This window comes from Cucurbita pepo, chromosome 12, assembly GCF_057944985.1.
Source record: "Cucurbita pepo subsp. pepo isolate OVF chromosome 12, ASM5794498v1, whole genome shotgun sequence".
NCBI classification, from domain to species: domain Eukaryota; kingdom Viridiplantae; phylum Streptophyta; class Magnoliopsida; order Cucurbitales; family Cucurbitaceae; genus Cucurbita; species Cucurbita pepo.
The window spans coordinates 10,201,112-10,215,096 of NC_141809.1; positions in this window are offsets into that span (position 1 = coordinate 10,201,112).

Here is a 13,985-nt window from a genome sequence, read left to right on the forward strand (position 1 = left end):
TTCACAACTAACAAAAACTTATAGCAAACAATTGATCAGCTCAACTAGTGATAATATTGATGTTCATATTATATATTTACCTTCATGATGTCAGTACCAGACACTATGTTACCATATCTTTTCAAAGAAAAAACAACATTGGCACTAGATTAAGCATCGACGGTAGGAGCTAACAATAGTAACATCAAAATTGTAGCGGCCAAGAAACTCGATTTGATCGTACTCATGAAGCCTTTGCTTTCTTTTCTTTTTTTATGTATATCGTTTGAAAACTAGTGAGAGACAATGATATTTGGTTTTAGATTTGGAACTTTTTATGTATTTAATACAAATTGAAAAATAGGAATCAAATTGAGTTGTTTTTAGCATATTTTGTCTTTACCCACATGTTTGTTAAGAAAATTTCAAGAGGACGCCAAACATAATATTGTTCGAAACTAAACACGCTTAAAATCGTAGGCATATTATGGTAGGCATACGCTTAAAATGACTTGTATGACTATAATAAAGCAACAAAATCACTTGTCTCAAAGTAAAAGTAAGTGAAAAGGGCAAAAAGGTAATTTTACTAATTATTAAGGACCTTCCCGGATTTTTAGTTTCTTATCTAGAAAGAATTTAGAGATGCTCAACAAAAAATGACCAACATGAGATAAAGGATTTTTAGAAAAATTATGGATTTTTCAAGAAATATAATATTAAAATATTCGAAAAGCGGGAAATGACCCAAATACCCCTGGAAGAATGTATAATTACGAAAATGGCCCTCTGATAAGAAACAGAGCATCTACAGTGACCATCTGAGAAATATCTCACGAAACTCAAATCCCAGCCGTTGGATCTTCCCCAAATTAGGATATGATCTAGAAGATGGACAGATCATCACATCAAACGGCTATTATGCAAAACCAAAGTCGGTGAGGCTCTGACTGGAGTAGATATTTCCGGCGAATTTTCCAGAAAATCTAACTGCCAATTCACGACGATTCTGGAGCTTTCAATGTTGGTTTAAGCTCGCCTATAAAGTCTGGAGTATGGGAAACAATATGGAATAAGACTCGAGCAAGGTCGAGCACCCATTCGAGAGTTATGAGAGCTTAGTTTGTGGGTCTCCTACTCTCAGGTTTCTTCCAAATTTGAGAGCAATTCTCCACTAATTCAAACTAGAAAGAAGTTGCACTAAATTCTAACATCTACATCATCAAGTATTTTTCAAGAATTACATATCAAGTGTAATGAAAAACAAATCTTGGTAGTAAATCTTATATCAGCTATAAGGGGTGTCATCTAGTCTCCACAAAAAATCTAGTAAATCAAATTTACTTTCATTTAGTTTTTTTTTCATAGAGTAATTTGGAAAATTTCTTTCACTATAAGCTAGGAACTATTTCCTATCAATAGCTTCAGTCATAAAATTTTTCTTGATTTTTATAATACTTAATTTCCAGATTATTTAAATAAAATTTAACTTCTATGGACTTAATCATCTCATATGTTTTTTTGTCTTTTTTCTTATCTTTTAGTCATGACATCCAACATATTAACTAGAAGATATGAACAAAGCTTTCTCATCACCTTTGATTCATCAATCATGTGCTCTTCGAATAATTCGATTCACAATAGGTCTTGAGAACATTTCAAAATAAAGACAAAAAAAAAAAAAAAAAAATACACTTCCATCATAGTGCTAATATTATTTTTTCAAGTATTAAAATTTTCTCAACACAGTAGTGAAAATTAAACAATGGAGAGATCTTGAACATTATATTTGAAATATATAAAATATTATTTAATTACAAAGTTCAAATATAAAATATTATTTAATTACAAACCATCAACTATCAATTCAATTTGAGCATGAGAACAGACAATTTTATAAAATGAACCCTATAAATCATTTCTAATGCTATGGTACTTTAGTGCTTTAGAACAAGTGCAGCCGTAGGGTAGGTCAAGTGTTCCTTCACTAAACTGATACAATCTCAACCAAACATTATATCAGAATAACTCTTATTCCTATAATATTTAATTACCATTAGTTCAATCGAGAACATCATTAACAACCTTAATGATCTATTTGTAAATGTAACCCATCATTTTAGATCTTGTAATTTTATACCAACAAGTGCCGCTGTAGGGTAGGTCAAGTCTTGGAAATATAATTACTATCTTATCATTCCCAAGAGTTCACCCTGATATTGACCCATGCAAACACCTTCCGTATGGGGACGGTCCAAAAGCCGCCATGAGGCCCCGCATGGATCTCACGTTATGAACCAATAATGGAGACCATAGGATATGTTGACACATTTCCTTCTCTCATTTACTATAAATACTTTCTCAAGATTCACGTTGATATTTACTCATGCAAACACCTTCCATGGGGGATGGTCTAAAAGCTGCCACGAGGTCCCGCATGAATCTCACGGTGTGAATCAATAATAGAGAACGTAGGATATCCTGACATGTGTCCTTAATATCTTTATATTGACCGATGTCCTTCTCCACCTAAGTATTTTGAAATAGGGTTTTCTATTACTCAGACAAATTAGACTAATCTCATTTATCTAAGTTTTCAATCTACCCTTTCATAACCCTCATGTTTGTTGGATTGCTTTTAATGTGAATTGCAAAGTTTTTAAACTATTAAAGAAAACTAATCACATCGTGAGCTTGCTTAATGAAATTAAATAAAATTTGACTAATTCAACTCCCAAGTCGGTTCCGAGGTACAAGTGTTCCATTTCTGTCAGCTTAAATACCTCAGCCTAGCCAAAACCTTCCTTAGACAGAGTTCCCTTGTAGTCAATTTTTATTTAAAATTCATTCCTCTTTAATTAACTATTAATTACAAGATTAATGAATGAATTAAACTGTCTTTAGGATCCTATTGAAAACTAATTCCCTTCTAGAATAATCTTAAAAATCTAGCATTTTAAACCCTTTAAAATTAAATTTAATAGATTACTCAAATTCTAATTATATTAGAACAAACCATAATCGTATTATGTAAATAGCATGCATTCAATTTAAGAAATAAATATCCTAATTTAATTTTCAAGCATAACAATTATACTCAAATGCATATGGAAAATACATCCTAATTAAGAAATCATCTTATTTATATAAGAAAACAACCTAATAAAAAAAATTTCAAATATAACATTTATATTTAAAAAAAACAATTAAAATGCATGATTATGCTTAACCTATAATGGGATTTTAAACTAAATGACATATCAGATGTATTTAATCAATCAATTTAAAACATACATCATATGCATAATTAAATTAAAAAAAAAAATCAAAATTGACCAGCATGTATAGCATATCTTAGAAATTGAAAATGAATTAAATTACAATAATTTAGATGGAAGACATATCTTGATTTTCAAGATCTTTTATGTTTGGAACAATTCCAAATTTAATAAAACTAGATTTTAAGATCTTTCCTATTGTAACCAATTCCAAATCTAATAAAATTAGGGTTCGAGATTTTTCCGATTGATGGTGTTAATATAACACATGCGGAAGCAATTTGGATCTTAGGCACTTTTAGAACATCAATTATAGTAAATAACTAGCATGTTCATAAGTATTAAAACTTAATGAGTTTGAATACTAACCTTTTATAGTTCAAATTCCTTTTTCCTCACGAACCGGTTTCGAACTACCTCTAGTGTCTTCTCCACTATCCTCCGGCCTTAGAACGGAATTGTTGAATCCGGTAAGTGACTAAACTTGGGAGAGATTTTGTATATATGAAGAGAGTGTTTGTTAGAGGTTTTTCGAAGAATACCTTCCATGTATCATGATCACTCTATTTAAAGAGTCATGTTTGCATGTTCATGCAAATTTGAGATCACCAAATTTTGACACTCAAAAATCCACTCAAATGTTTGGGATTATGTGGCAAGCATGCATGTTTGAGTTAACCAAATTTTGACACTCAAAATTCCACTCAAATGTGTGGGTTTATTTGGCAAGCATGCAAGTTTGGTTAAACCAAATTTTGACACCTCAAAATTCCACTAACATGTATTTTTCCATTAAATGAAGTCAACATTTTGACTTTCTTCATTTTAATTCAACAATTAATTTGAATAATTAGTTTAACTATTTAATTAATATTTAATATTAATTCAAATGCCAATCCCAATCAATTTCGACACATAATCAATTCCGACACTTATTTAAATATCTCAGATTCTCTCTTTTTGTTTAATTCGTAAATAAAACAAAAATGCGGTTAAATATATCGTATATATGTAGCGCATATTCCCTAAATTGAATTCGAACATTTCAAACTCACTCGTCACACTGTTCTATGGTTTAGTCCGATATGAGCTAGCAGAGGGACCTAATGGACCTACAGATCATGGGCTCCAATGATCCAAGATTAACCGGTTAAACTCATTAACCTGCTTAACCAACATTCGTTAACTACTAGGACACTCCACTATAGCCTAGTAGTTGCACTCCCCTCACTATAGATATATTTCTGTCCATTTGATATAACCATGATTAGTAAGTCGATCCTTCACAGGTTGTTCGTAACTAGAGCTGGGTCAATTTACCGTTTTACCCCTAAAGTTACTTCTTGTTCCTTATGTCTCACTAATCCTCTAATGAACAATTGGTTTGTGGTCCAACCAGTAAACCGAATCCCTCTTAGGGCAATGAGAGGGTGGGGCCCCTTGTTCAAGACTTGGAGTCAGTGCTTAAGGGAACTATCTCTCTTCTATCCCTAAAAGCGGGTAGGAGTGAATTCCATCTTGCACCCCACGTCCCCAGCCATTCACCCAGTCTTACCCCTGAAATGGGAGGCCTATTGAATCGGCGAACTAGAGCCACTCTCACCCATGCAAATCTAAGGATAATTCCGAATAAGCAGGAGTTTATGGTTAGCTTAGGATTAAAACCGAGTTACCTAGGTTATCGAATGAAAAGAAAATCAATCTCAACAGTAAACGACATTATAAAGTGAGAGTGGTTTTCTTCATGGTCCGATCTTATGCAATACTCATTGCATAGGACGCCCCCACTCACATATCTCCACATGTACAATTTAGTGATCACATTGTTTATATCATATACAAAAGTGGGCCGCATCCATAGTGTCCCCAGAATAAGGTACTCAGCCTTATCCTTATATTATAGATCACTTTGACTATATACTTGAACTTGATCCACTCTTATGTCTCTACATATAGTTCAAGTATTCATACTATAGCCAGAGTGTTCTTAGTTTATTGGATTTAGATTAATGATCGTAAAGTTCACTTTATTCAAAAACAATCTTTATTGAATAAACAACAATAATAACTTTATTGAAAATAAAATATGTTTTTGTTTACAAACTATGAGTTTTAGGACATAAAACCCAACAAACTCCCACTTGGACTAAAACTCTAATGGGGTTTTATAACGTTGAGTAGAGAGAAATACAATAAACTAGCGCATCACATTCTCATGCCTTTTCTCCCACTTGCCCTAGATTACATAACTCGTAGTCCTAGACTAACTACGTGCCCTTCAAACACTTCAGCCGTGAGTCAGTGTACCCTGTAAGGATCAGATCCTTAGCACCGTACATTAGCATATAGTCCCTCATTCTCCTAAGATACTTGAGGATATTCTTAAAGGCAGTCCAATGAGCACGTCCCGGATTGGACTGATATCTGCTGACAATTCCCACAGCATAGCATATGTTGGGTCGGGTACATAGCATGGCATACATCAGACTACCGGCCGCTGATGCATAGGGAATGTGTCTCATATCTTCAACTTCTTGAGGTGTCTTAGGACTTTGTTCCTTCGACAAATGAACTCCATGCCTGAAAGGTAATAATTCTTTCTTGGAGTCCTACATCTTATATCGAATCAACATTTTGTCGATGTACGATGCCTGAGACAATGCTAGTGTTTTGTTCTTGCGATTCCGAACAATTTGGATTCCAAGAACAAATTGAGCCTCTCCCAAATCTTTCATTTGGAATTGTGTTGCTAGCCAATGCTTAATGTCAGTCAGAAATCCCACATCATTTCCAATAAGTAAGATATCGTCAACGCACAATACCAGGAAAGCTCTTGTAAAGATGACTATCCTTTTATAAACACAAGGTTCGTCAAAATTCTGTTTAAAGCAATAAGATTTGATCGCAGTATCAAACTTTATATTCCAGGATCGAGATGCTTGCTTCAACCCATAAATGGATCTTTTAAGCTTGCAAACCCTTTGCTCGTGATCCTGTTCAATGAACCCCTCTAGTTGAGCCATATAGATACTCTCATCAAGATTGCCGTTTAGAAAGGTTGTCTTAACATCCATTTGCCAAATTTCATAATCATAAAATGTGGCAATAGACAAGAGTATTCTAATCGATTTAAGCAGAGCAACAGGAGAGAAGGTTTCTTCATAGTCCACCCCCTCTCTTTGGGTATAACCCTTTGCTACTAGTCGAGCTTTAAAGGTTTGTACCTTACTGGTTTGGTCTCGTTTCCTCTTATAGAATCATTTGCAACCAATAGGTTTTACTCCATCTAGTTGATCTACAAGTTCCCAGACTGAATTGAAGTACATTGACTCCATTTCAAGATTCATGGCTTTAATCCACTGATCTCTATCTTCATCATTCATTGCCTGTTTATAGGTCAATGGATCCTCAACGCCAACATCAAGTATGATGACTTGAGTTTCTACCAAACCCAAGTAACGATCGGGTTGAGTTATAACCCTCCCACTACGTCGAGGCATTCTCAACTCTTGAAGAATGTGATTGATCAGAAGTGTCAGCTCTATCAGCAACTCTTGTTGAAGGACCAGCTTAATCAACAACTCTTGTTGTTTTATAAGTAGCTTCTTTAGAAATCTCACTTAATACTAGTTTGCTGCGAGGTTGATGATTTCTTACGTGGTCTTTGTAACGACCCTAAATTTCCACATACTCAGAGTCGCTACTAACGTCTCATGCTCATCTATAATGCGGAAATATAACTCTTACATGAACATAGTTGATAACGTTAACTTCAAAAAAAACGTTTAAAACAACTTCTCTGGAAAACTGAAATTTAGAGAACAAAAACAAATACAAAATAATTTAAAACAATGAAATGCAAAACAACCTATTCTAACTTAAGACTAGAAATTTAAATATGAATCTACCCTATGCACGTGCCACAGTCTCTGCTCGCGATGCCGCCGTCCTCCGTACAAGTTCGCCTTGCCTTTACCTGAAAAATGATGTGGCACACGGCCTGAGTATTTCAAAGAATACTCAGTAAGTGGCCTGAGTATTTCTGTTAAAGAAAGTTTCAGATTATGCTCCATAGGAAATCTTTCTGGATGTGCTCCTGTAAGACCAGTGTCTTGAAAAATGTCTAGAGCATACTTCCTTTGAGAGATAAAAATTTCTTTTCTAGACCTAGAAAATTCAATGCCTATAATATATTACAAATTCCCTAAATCTTTGATAAGGAATTTCTCGAGTAAACAAGTCTTGAGATGTTGAATTTCTTTGAAAAATGTCTAGAGCATACTTGCTTGATCCTCTTAATTTCAAGTCCTTGAATCCTTTGGATCTTACATGGGGCGCTTGTTATTTTTGGAGCTAATTTCCTTTATTTTTTTGGGGCGTTACATCATATCTCATCACTTGGCTCCCCAAATCGTATTTATCAATCACAGTTTTATACATGATCCCAAGATGAATTGGTTAACTCTTTACTAGTCTCTATGTCGTACATCTACGTATCATGAATACATGATCCTAAGATGAATTGGTCCTCTCTTTCTTATAACATTTTCCATACTACACCAAACATAATTATTTCATTCATAAGCATCGTAAACAAAACCTTAAACCAAACCACCACGAAGAGATCCAGATCAGCTACATAGGGTTCATTTGAAATAGTTCTTACTTTCTTTCATTAAATGACACAACAATTTGATAACTATTTGACAAACCCCGTTTATTGTTCCTTATAATCCAAAATGGTTTAGAAATTTTGGAAACTCCTCGTTCTCAGTTTGTTTAAAAAAATAATGACCCTTTAAATTGTTATTTTACCGTCTACGATCGAGATGCGAAATGCCTTCTTAGGGTAAGTCCGTATTTCCCTCCTCTAATATGTCATTTCTCAAGGAAAATGTATGTATTATTACCTTATGACATGATGTAAAGTGCCTTTTGTATCATATATTTGTTTTATCATTTCCTTATATAAACCCAACATTTTCTATTAATTTCTCCCAAAGTTGGGAACTTAAATAAATGGGACTACTACCCCGTGACTGTCTTCTAATAACAATTGGTTGTGAACTTGATTCGATGGACCTCCCTGTACATTGTGTTAGCATTTTCAAATATTGTCACAGTCGTACATTTTCAACCATACAACGTCACGATTTTGTCACACTCATGGAAAATCTTTTTTTTGCCTGACTTTATGGGTACGATTTTGTCACACTCATGAAAAATCTTTTTTTTTTGCCTGACTTTATGGCTACATTAGACTTTAGACAAGGTTGGTCACTAACCGAACATGACTTATATAGAAACTAAACTTTGTTCAATCATACATGTAACAACTCTAACCGACTTGCCTCTACTCTAGGCCAAGCCTAAGGCTCTACCTCACCTTTACCCTACCTCAAAATCCTTCTAATGCAATGTCCCATCTGATATAGTTGTTTTGATTATCAATCGTGACCAAAATAAGTTAACAAATGTTCATATTATAATTTATGTCGATAGGTAATTAACATCGTTTATATTTCACTCGTACTAATCATGTCAAGCTTTAAAAAAAAAAAAGTAATAATAATAATAATAATCCCAGATAAACAACATATAAAAAATATTTATTTATTTAAATATTAAAATCAAACTTTCATATTTATGGATACATGAATTTTTTGCCTGACCAGTTGTAGCAAATATCATAATTATCGGTTTTATAGTTGAACATACAGACATTTTCCTCACTCATATGCCACGAACATGGCATACTTTCACAATTATCTCTATCTCTCTTATCTATGTAGACATTGAAGTAATGAAACGAGCTAGGCCATTGGAAGGAACAGTAAAACAATGTTGTGCCCCATAAATTTGGACGAAAACTGAAGTCGTAGCTGGCCAAAGGAGTCAGCATGTGGACTCCCAAGTCATCATTGCTTGATTTGCAGTGAACAGCGAGCTGATTTTTAGATTTTAGAGCATTTGTTATCTTGACCATAATCTTTGGGTTTTGGAGGAATGATCCTTCGATGGTAGTCACTTGGTTAGCAAAGAATAATGAAATTAAGAGAGAAAGTGCAAGTGTTGAAAATAAACTCATGTGGTTGAAATGGGAGAGAAAAAGAGATGGGTATGAACACATTTGTTTGTGCATGATTTGTTTCACTCTTTATAGTTGAAAAGGAGTGTAATGGAAGATAACCGTCGATGGGTAATAACCCAAAAATAAATAAATAAATAAACTAACCCATTTGTTTGTATTTCCAATTCATTATTTTCTTTTTTTTGTAACATATGGTGTTGTGAGAAGAAGTTAGTTGAGTATTTTAGGGTGGTAGTTATTGGGAGAGGGAAGGGATTAGTTATTATTAATTAATTCTTTTATTATTATTTTTTTTACTGTTGTTAAATAGTTTATAATAAAAATAGAACCGTGATTGATAACTGTTATTTTTTAAATGGAAAAATATATGATTGAAACTGTTATTTCTCTCTAAAATTTTTAATTAAAAAAGTAAAACTATAATATGAAAATTAATTTTATGTTATGGTCGTTCGGGTCCTTCACCTAGACTAATTTCATAGTGTTTCATGACCTAGCCCAACGAGGCTTTTATCTGGTCATCATATGTAAGGACGGGTCTGACTCGATACTCCAAAAAGGTGAGTAAACTTTCACGAAATAAAACAAACAGTATTTAAAACATAACATTACTTAAAACAAAACAGTGTTCATACATGAGTAATTAAAACACAACATAATAGTTAAAACACCGAATAAGGAACGAACACAAAATATTTCAAAAACAAATGGGTTGAAGACGACGGGTGAGGCTTGTCTATGACACCTGCTTCGGAGTCCGCTCCCAACCTCGACTAGCTCCTTATTACCTGAAAAAAAAAATGCAAAATAAGGAAGGAGTACAAGACTCAGCAAGTAGCCTACTTGTAGGCTCTTTATCGTGTCCTTGATAAGCTAGGACACCACACTCTTTCTTTTCTTGTTCTTGTTTCTTTTGTAAGTAATTAGGCCCGTTCTATTTCTGACTTGGAGTTATGTTAAGAATGAGAAATAGAATTGGGACAGAAAGTTACATCTTCATTAATATTCACAATGTTTAAATAGGATACAAGCTACCGACGAATACCTAAAATTAAGGGAAAATATTAACTAACTAAATCTTGAGAGTCAAATAAAATATACTACTAATCAAATCATAAAGTAAAAAAAATATTAATTAAGAATGTATAAGATATATTCCAACACTAATTATTATAATATATTCTCCGAATATTATATCTTAATACTCCCCCTCAAGTTGGAGAGTGGCTGTCAATCACACCGAACTTGTCTTTCAAAAAATCGAACTGACTTCTTCCCAAATTTTTAGTGAAAATATCCGCCAATTGCATTTTAGTCGAAACATAACATGGTTTGATGATTCTAGCTTGTAATTTTCTTCGAACTATATGACAATCTATTTCTATGTGTTTCGTACGTTTATGAAAAACTGGATTGGCTGCTATCTGTAATGATGCTTGATTATCACAATACAATAATGCTGGTTCGGACAGTGGAACTTTCAAGTCTTGAAGAATGTATCTTAACCAAGCTAACTCTAAACAAGTATTTGTCACCGCTCGACACTCGGCTTCTGCTGATGATCTGGACACATTGGTTTGCTTTTTAGACTTCCAAGGAATAATTGAATTTCCAAGGAAAATGCAGAACCTAGAAATTAATGGTCTGGAAGTTCGACAACCGCCCCAGTCTGAATCGCAATATGCTTGTAATCTTAAGTTGATTTCAGATGGTACTACAAGTCCTTGACCAGGAATACCTTTGATGTATCTCAGAACTCGAAGAGTTGCCTCCCAATGTGGTTTTCTTGGTTCATGCATAAATTGACTAAGCACACGAACTGAATACACTATGTCAGGCCTAGTAACGGATAAATATATTAATCTTCCAATCAACCGTCTGTATCTACTTGGATCATTCAACTTCTCCCCTTCTGTTAAAGAAAGTTTCAGATTATGCTCCATAGGAAATCTTTCTGGATGTGCTCCTGTAAGACCGGTGTCTTGAAAAATGTCTAGAGCATACTTCCTTTGAGAGATAAAAATTTCTTTTCTAGACCTAGAAAATTCAATGCCTATAATATATTACAAATTCCCTAAATCTTTGATAAGGAATTTCTCGAGTAAACAAGTCTTGAGATGTTGAATTTCTTTGAAAAATGTCTAGAGCATACTTGCTTGATCCTCTTAATTTCAAGTCCTTGAATCCTTTGGATCTTACATGGGGCGCTTGTTATTTTTGGAGCTAATTTCCTTTATTTTTTTGGGGCGTTACATCATATCTCATCACTTGGCTCCCCAAATCGTATTTATCAATCACAGTTTTATACATGATCCCAAGATGAATTGGTTAACTCTTTACTAGTCTCTATGTCGTACATCTACGTATCATGAATACATGATCCTAAGATGAATTGGTCCTCTCTTTCTTATAACATTTTCCATACTACACCAAACATAATTATTTCATTCATAAGCATCGTAAACAAAACCTTAAACCAAACCACCACGAAGAGATCTAGATCAGCTACATAGGGTTCATTTGAAATAGTTCTTACTTTCTTTCATTAAATGACACAACAATTTGATAACTATTTGACAAACCCCGTTTATTGTTCTTTATAATCCAAAATGGTTTAGAAATTTTGGAAACTCCTCGTTCTCAATTTGTTTAAAAAAATAATGACCCTTTAAATTGTTATTTTACCGTCTACGATCGAGTTGCGAAATGCCTTCTTAGGGTAAGTCCGTATTTCCCTCCTCTAATATGTCATTGCTCAAGGAAAATGTATGTATTATTACCTTATGACATGATGTAAAGTGTCTTTTGTATCATATATTTGTTTTATCATTTCCTTATATAAACCCAACATTTTCTATTAATTTCTCCCAAAGTTGGGAACTTAAATAAATGGGACTACTACCCCGTGACTGTCTTCTAATAACAATTGGTTGTGAACTTGATTCGATGGACCTCCCTGTACATTGTGTTAGCATTTTCAAATATTGTCACAGTCGTACATTTTCAACCATACAACGTCACGATTTTGTCACACTCATGGAAAATCTTTTTTTTTGCCTGACTTTATGGGTACGATTTTGTCACACTCATGAAAAATCTTTTTTTTTGCCTGACTTTATGGCTACATTAGACTTTAGACAAGGTTGGTCACTAACCGAACATGACTTATATAGAAACTAAACTTTGTTCAATCATACATGTAACAACTCTAACCGACTTGCCACTACTCTAGGCCAAGCCTAAGGCTCTACCTCACCTTTACCCTACCTCAAAATCCTTCTAATGCAATGTCCCATCTGATATAGTTGTTTTGATTATCAATCGTGACCAAAATAAGTTAACAAATGTTCATATTATAATTTATGTCGATAGGTAATTAACATCGTTTATATTTCACTCGTACTAATCATGTCAAGCTTAAAAAAAAAAAAAAGTAATAATAATAATAATAATCCCAGATAAACAACATATAAAAAATATTTATTTATTTAAATATTAAAATCAAACTTTCAAATTTATGGATACATGAATTTTTTGCCTGACCAGTTGTAGCAAATATCATAATTATCGGTTTTATAGTTGAACATACAGACATTTTCCTCACTCATATGCCACGAACATAGCATACTTTCACAATTATCTCTATCTCTCTTATCTATGTAGACATTGAAGTAATGAAACGAGCTAGGCCATTGGAAGGAACAGTAAAACAATGTTGTGCCCCATAAATTTGGACGAAAACTGAAGTCGTAGCTGGCCAAAGGAGTCAGCATGTGGACTCCCAAGTCATCATTGCTTGATTTGCAGTGAACAGCGAGCTGATTTTTAGATTTTAGAGCATTTGTTATCTTGACCATAATCTTTGGGTTTTGGAGGAATGATCCTTCGATGGTAGTCACTTGGTTAGCAAAGAATAATGAAATTAAGAGAGAAAGTACAAGTGTTGAAAATAAACTCATGTGGTTGAAATGGGAGAGAAAAAGAGATGCGTATGAACACATTTGTTTGTGCATGATTTGTTTCACTCTTTATAGTTGAAAAGGAGTGTAATGGAAGATAACCGTTGATCTGGTAATAACCCAAAAATAAATAAATAAATAAACTAACCCATTTGTTTGTATTTCTAATTCATTATTTTCTTTTTTGTAACATGTGGTTTTGTGAGAAGAAGTTAGTTGAGTATTTTAGGGTGGTAGTTATTGGGAGAGGGAAGGGATTAGTTATTATTAATTAATTCTTTTATTATTATTTTTTTTACGGTTGTTAAATAGTTTATAATAAAAATAGAACCGTGATTCATAACTGTTATTTTTTAAATGGAAAAATATATGATTGAAACTGTTATTTCTCTCTAAAATTTTTAATTAAAAAAGTAAAGCTATAATATGAAAATTAATTTTATGTTATGGTCGTTCGGGTCCTTCACCTAGACTAATTTCTTAGTGTTTCATGACCTAGCCCAACGAGGCTTTTATCTGGTCATCATATGTAAGGACCGGTCTGACTCGATACTCCAAAAAGTTGAGTAAACTTTCACGAAATAAAACAAACAGTATTTAAAACATAACATTACTTAAAACAAAACAGTGTTCATACATGAGTAATTAAAACACAACATAATAGTTAAAACACCGAAT